This window comes from Quercus robur, chromosome 5 (genome assembly GCF_932294415.1).
Source record: "Quercus robur chromosome 5, dhQueRobu3.1, whole genome shotgun sequence".
NCBI lineage: Eukaryota > Viridiplantae > Streptophyta > Magnoliopsida > Fagales > Fagaceae > Quercus > Quercus robur.
This window is the reverse complement of record NC_065538.1, coordinates 10473490-10479691: the sequence shown is the minus strand read 5'-3', so window position 1 is coordinate 10479691 and position 6202 is coordinate 10473490. Positions and strand designations below refer to the sequence as shown.

Sequence of the window (6202 nt, the reverse complement as noted above, 5' to 3'; positions counted from 1 at the left end):
CATGTGACTGTACTTTTGTCACATTTAGTGGTTCCCTTATTTTTTTCTCATATTTGTTGGTTCCATCATCACATTAGGTAGTACCAATATCACATATGACCATACTTTTGTCACATTCAATGATTCCCCTTTTTTTTACTCACATTTGACAGTTCCATCGTCACATTAAGTCGTTCTAACATTACATATGGGCGTAGCCAACCCAGCCCAACCCCACCGAATTCCCTAATAATCAACGAATATATATATCAAAAATACTCCTAAAGTCTGTAAAATTTCGAAATACCCTTAAATATACTAAAATTACCAAAATACATTATAACAATTAAAAATTACCAAAATAACCTCGAAACTCTTAAAAAGTTTTGGGATATCCTTAAAACCTAAAAAATGACCGAAATGACCCAAAAATCTATAAAAAAATAAAAATAAAAAAGGACTGAAATACCCTTTAAACCTAAAAAATAATCGAAATACTCTTAGATACTAAAAAAAAAAAAAAATTGCCTAAATGACAATGAAATCAAAAAAATGACTAAAATGACCTTGTAACTTAAAAAGTGACAATAATGCCCTTAGAACCTAAAAAACGACTGTAATGCAGCTTAAACCTAAAAAATTACAGAAATACCCATAGAACCTTAAAAATTACTGAAATGACCCCGAAACCTTAAAAAATTTTGAAATACCATTGAAACTTATAAAATGACCAAAATACCTCATTAATCTTAAAAATGACCAAAATGCCCCCGAAACCCTCAACAATTACCAGAATACCCTTAGAACCAAAAAAATGATCAAAATATCTTTAGAACCTAAAAAATGACCAAATGGCACTAAAACCTAAAAAAATTTCTGAAATTACCCTAAAACATAAAAAATGAGCAAAATAACCAAAAAACCTAAAGCAATGACCAAAAATACCCCATAACACTTGAAAATGACGAAAATACCTTCGAAACCCTTTAAAACAAACTGAAGACCCTTAGAACCTAAAAAATAACTTAATGACATTGAAACCTAAAAAATGACTGAAATGACCCTGTAACCTAAAAAATTACTTAAATATGCTTAGAACCTAAAAAAATAACCGTACTTTTATTATATTTGGTGGTACTATAATTTTTTTCTCATATTTGACAGTTTCATCATCACATTGGGCAGTATCAACATCACATCTAACTGTATTTTTATCACATTTGGTGGTACCATTATTCTTTTCTCACATTTGATGGTTCTAATGTCACATTGGGCCATACCAAATCACATATGATCATACTTTTGTTATATTCAATAGTAATATTATTTTCTTCTCAAAAAAAAAAAAAAAAAATAAAAATAGTCCTATTATATTTTAGTCACATTAGGCAGTATCAATATCATATATGACTGTATTTTTGTCTATTCATAACAATCTTGATAATAATTAAAAGATTAACAATGAATTATACTAAAATACCCCAATGCCTCAAATATTACCAAAATAACTTCATTAACCTGTCAAATGACTAAAATACATTTTTAAACTTTCAAAATTAATAATAAAAAAACACTGAAAATGAACAAAGTAGTGCTAATAATACCTAGAATGATTAAAATACTAAACATTTTGAAAATTACCATAATAGCATCAAAACCACTCACTTTGGCCATGTTAGAGTGATATCTTGGATTTTTTTTAGTGATTGTAAAGATATTTTGGTCATGTTAGAGGTTTTCAAGACAACTTGGTGATTTTTGACATCTCATGGGTATTTTAATCAAACACATCTAAGCTTTTTTTTTTTTTTTTTTTTGTCTTTATGGTGTTAAATTTTCTCAATGAAAAAAATGGTGACCCAAAGCAAACATTATTTGTTAGGAAACATTTGCTCCTCTAAATGATTCCAAAGAAGCTATATATTTAGACCATACAATGATGTAACTGTGAACTCTAAAGAAGAAAAAAAAATTGAAACCTAAAACAATTTAGGCCTCAGTGTGTTTTCTTGAAAAACTTGAAAATGAAAACCTAAAACAAATTTAGGCCTCAGAGCGTGTTCTTGAAGAACTTGATATCCTGGATATGAAGGGAAAAAGAGTGTAAAATTGAGAGGCAAATAAATTATGCATTCTAATGAAAATAGCTAATGATATTCTTGTCATTGGATGTGCAAGCTGTGAACTAGAAAAAAACAGCTGAAAAAATTATTATATGTGAAGTGGATGTGCAAGCTTTGTTGTGGTGCTTCATTTGCATGGAATTTGTGTTGAAGGAGGCTGGATATAAACTGATTATTCCGGATAAAATTGTTCAAAAATAATAAAATATACTTTCTAACAATTATGTAATAACCATATATCTGGGGGGAAAGGAACCCCTATGAGATCTGGGGCAATTGATGTGTTTTATGTAGTTTGATTGATGAGGATGCTAAGAGCGTTCAACCAGGAAATTTTTGCACTGCCCTTGGTTATGGGACATCTTGTGGAAATTTGGATTCAAAAGCCAGATAAAATCTAATTATGCTTAACCCAGAATTATGGGGTGCACCTAGAGTCATAAGACAATATCAGATTACGTTGTAAGCAATCATAAAACCTGGCTCGGTTTAAACATTCAATCGCTATTTAACAAATCTTGTTGTTGGCTTATTTTGACAAAGTGGTGAAATAAATTAAGAATCTGCTTGCAAAACCAAGTATAATTGATTCCCTGTCAAAAGCCAGAATCAGCTGCTTGCAAATTGAATGTCAAAGGGTTCATACAAAAATATTGCAATAACATCCTAGAGGGTTGGCATTAGTTAAGTTGTATTACCTATTCAACTTGAGTTTTCAACTGCGACAAATGCAATTAGTAATTCCAGTAAATTTTGGCATGATTGCATTAACAATACTTCATGTAATATGAGTAATTAAGTGCTTTTCTTTAGATAAAATTGTACACAGAGAAAGTTTGATGCTAAATAAGCCATTTTGCAAGTTACAAATAGGTTCTAACTCCAAGAGTAAGGCAACAAACTAATATTTTATCTGACCATCTTCATCAGATGTACAGACACAAAATGGGGTCTATCAGCATTCCATGTAAGCCTGGGTTCAATGCCATCTTCAATTATTATACTCCTGGCTAGCCTGAAAGAGGAAAGAAAAAAAGTTCAAAGATTAGTGAATCTGAGAACTATTGACCACCTGAAAAAGAAAACACAAGACTGGTGGAATAGAACAGCCATGATTAATAACACATGCAAATTCTCAGTAATTCCTTAAACATGATCCACCTATAGGAACACAGTGTACGTTACATCTCAAAGTCATAATGTACACTACCATGCTACATCAGCGTTACCTAGAAGAAGTGGTAGAAGTAGTAAAAATAACCATGCATAAATTTGAACATTCGTAGCCAATTAGGCCCATAGATTTCTTTTGTTTTTCCAATTCATCACTTAAGTTTTCATCCATAAATAACAATGTTTGAGAACTGAAAACCAAATGGCAAATGCAGTAATGGAGGACACGAAAGCCCTGCCCCATTGTGACCCAAAAAGGCATACAATAAGTTCAACAGACGTGTCACTGAAGATTTGATAAATATAAAACCTAATTATACAAAGCAACCGGACCAGGAAGTGGAGAGCACTTGGTCCTCAGTCAAGAAATGAGAATGGAGATCTCTGCAGAGAAACCAGACCAGGAAGTGGAGAGCACTGACCAAAAATAATATGAGATGCAGCTTCTCATATGAATCCCTGAAATGCATTTTGCCCAAATCTGAAAATGTGATTACTGAGAGACATCCTTCCCACACCTGACCAATCTTCCCAAAAATTATGGTCTCAAATGACTGACTATATGCAGCAACATTCAGATGAGTATGAAAGTGAAATTTTGTGTTTTCCATTCCTATGTAAATTAAAATGAAAAATTTTGAACTTTTGTGTTTTCTATCCCTAATAACCATGCATAATTTTGAACTTCTTCAAATTTTCATGATAATTTATAAGTAGCCTGTTTCCCTCATAATCCCCAGCCTTGGGACTTCCATTAGCCAACTCCCCTAGCATAAAAGTTACAGTATTTGAGTGGAAGAGCAGTCCTCCAAGAACAATCATTAAATTAAATGCGTACACTGCTTCCTCTCTGCAACAACAATTAAGATATTACATGAAAGATGAGAGACCATCGATAAACAGGAATTAATTATGTAACCCACACAATGTAAAATATCAACAACTCAGAGCCAAAGTTTTAATCCAGCTGCAAGAAAAAGAAATGGAATATAAGAAGCCTCACAGGTTTACCACAAAGACAAATATCAAGAACCATCAGGTAAGGGAGGAGCCTTAACTATTTTACCAAATCTGCACGGAATATAAACAGGAAAAAGGAAGAATGAAAATAGAATATAAGCCTTTTGAACTGAGCTAAAGAGCAATCAACAAATTTCAAAAAAAAAAAAAAAAAAAGAGTCTAAGATGAACACAAAATAAGAGAGGCATCATTTTTTCAGGTGCAACCAAAGTGATCCAACTCAGCATGATCAACCTGATTTTTTTTGTTTAAAATAACTTCTCTACAGGAAGTCCAAGGAAGAATGCAGAAATCAACAATCAGGTGCCATTGTGAAATTATAATAGTTTAGCAATTTAGATATAAATGAGTTTTAGGCACAATGGAATACGAACCATTCTAGAAAAGGACCCCTTTTCTAGGTGTCATTCCGAATTTCTAGAACTTCTCTGGGTGCTCCACAGGACACTGTACAGTGTGATAAAGAGAAGGCAAAAACAAAGTCTCAGCTATAATCTGGTTAAGTATCACAAAAAATACACTGAAATCAATTCAGCAAAAATAAAGAGAAAACAATAAATAATAATGAAGTTTAACAAAAACATCACTTAATACAAATTCCAATCCAGCAACTCTATTCCAAAAACTAACAATGTGATAACAATAAATAATAATGAAGTTTAACAAAAAAATGCTAACAGATGAAAAAACATTTTCATCTTTTGTCTAGTAAATATCCCATCAACATTTCACTATTAAAGAAAATTATAATAATGTGTTTCTAAACCAGGTGAGCCAATAGGTCTCACTCAAGTTTCACGTCTCACATCCCAAACTCAAAAGTGTAAAGATTAATTTGTCAAATATATAAGAACCGAAACTCAAACAAAACAATAATAGCATAAACCCACAAAGTTTAGAGAAATAATATAAATCCATATCAGCGTTGATCATATCTAAATAGAGAACCTGAAGATTGTGGGTGGCGCCGCCGATTTGGAATGGAAGAGAAGAAGCGCCGCCGAGTTGTACGGGAAGAGATGAAGAGCCGCCGATTTGAGGTTGTTGGTGCGCCGCCGAGTTGGATTGAAATTTGTGGGTGCGGCGCTGTCTGGTTCTTCAATTGTGGGTATGGTTTTGATTAGCAGACGGTTCTTGAGGTTGGAAACGTGAGATACAGGTAGAGAAAAGCATCGATTGATTTGTTATTTTCTCTTTGTTTTTCTTTTTTGTTTATATATATAACCTGTTTTTTTTTTTTAGCAATATATATATAACCTGTTAACCGGTAACCAGTATCTTTTAAAATGACATGAATAGTCAAGATTAAAATAATATTATTAAATTAATGGTTTCTATTTAGATAGTACTATACTTCATTTTTTTTTAAGAGTATTATAGAATAACCCTTCTTTTATATAAGGTATGTTTGATAAATTGTAATGGTAATTACATAGAAATAGAAATAAGTATTATAAGGAATACAAGATGCTGTAATTTATATATATATATATATATAAACCGAAACCTTTGCTAGCACTACAATTTTCCACGTCAGCACAATATTTAAAAAATAACAATAAAAACATTATAACTTCTCAAAACCCTAGCAACCTTATCACTCTCTCAAGTTAAGAAATATAAAGCCACGGTTTCTACAAACTCTCAAAATAAAAATATTATAACTCCTCAAAATCTTAACAACCTTTCCCCTCTCTCAAGTTAAGAAATATAATGACTGCATTCTATTTTCTCTCATGCTCTCTAACGATCTTGACATTTCCTAATATTAATAAACTTTTGTTGATTCTTATGTAGAAAGTATTGTTTTACCCGACAAAGCCAATAGTGCAGGTACTAAGGAACAATCGAACAAGCAAGTGATGAGCAGGTAAGATGCATTTGGCTCTTTATTTATTTATTTATT

The 6202-nt window shown here is 31.8% G+C and overlaps 1 long non-coding RNA gene across 2 annotated transcripts; it reads right to left on the bottom strand.

Annotated features, from left to right (window-relative positions):
• Positions 1 to 2890: 2890 nt before the first annotated feature.
• On the bottom strand, positions 2891 to 5497 carry LOC126725108 (uncharacterized). Of its 2 annotated transcripts, XR_007655320.1 has the most exons (4): positions 5245 to 5497; positions 4671 to 4743; positions 4279 to 4346; positions 2891 to 4125 (listed from the first exon to the last, which is right to left on the bottom strand). It is a non-coding gene; the product is annotated as an uncharacterized LOC126725108 (long non-coding RNA). The 2 variants fall into 2 exon arrangements; XR_007655319.1 differs by having other exon boundaries at positions 2891 to 4346.
• Positions 5498 to 6202: the final 705 nt, after the last annotated feature.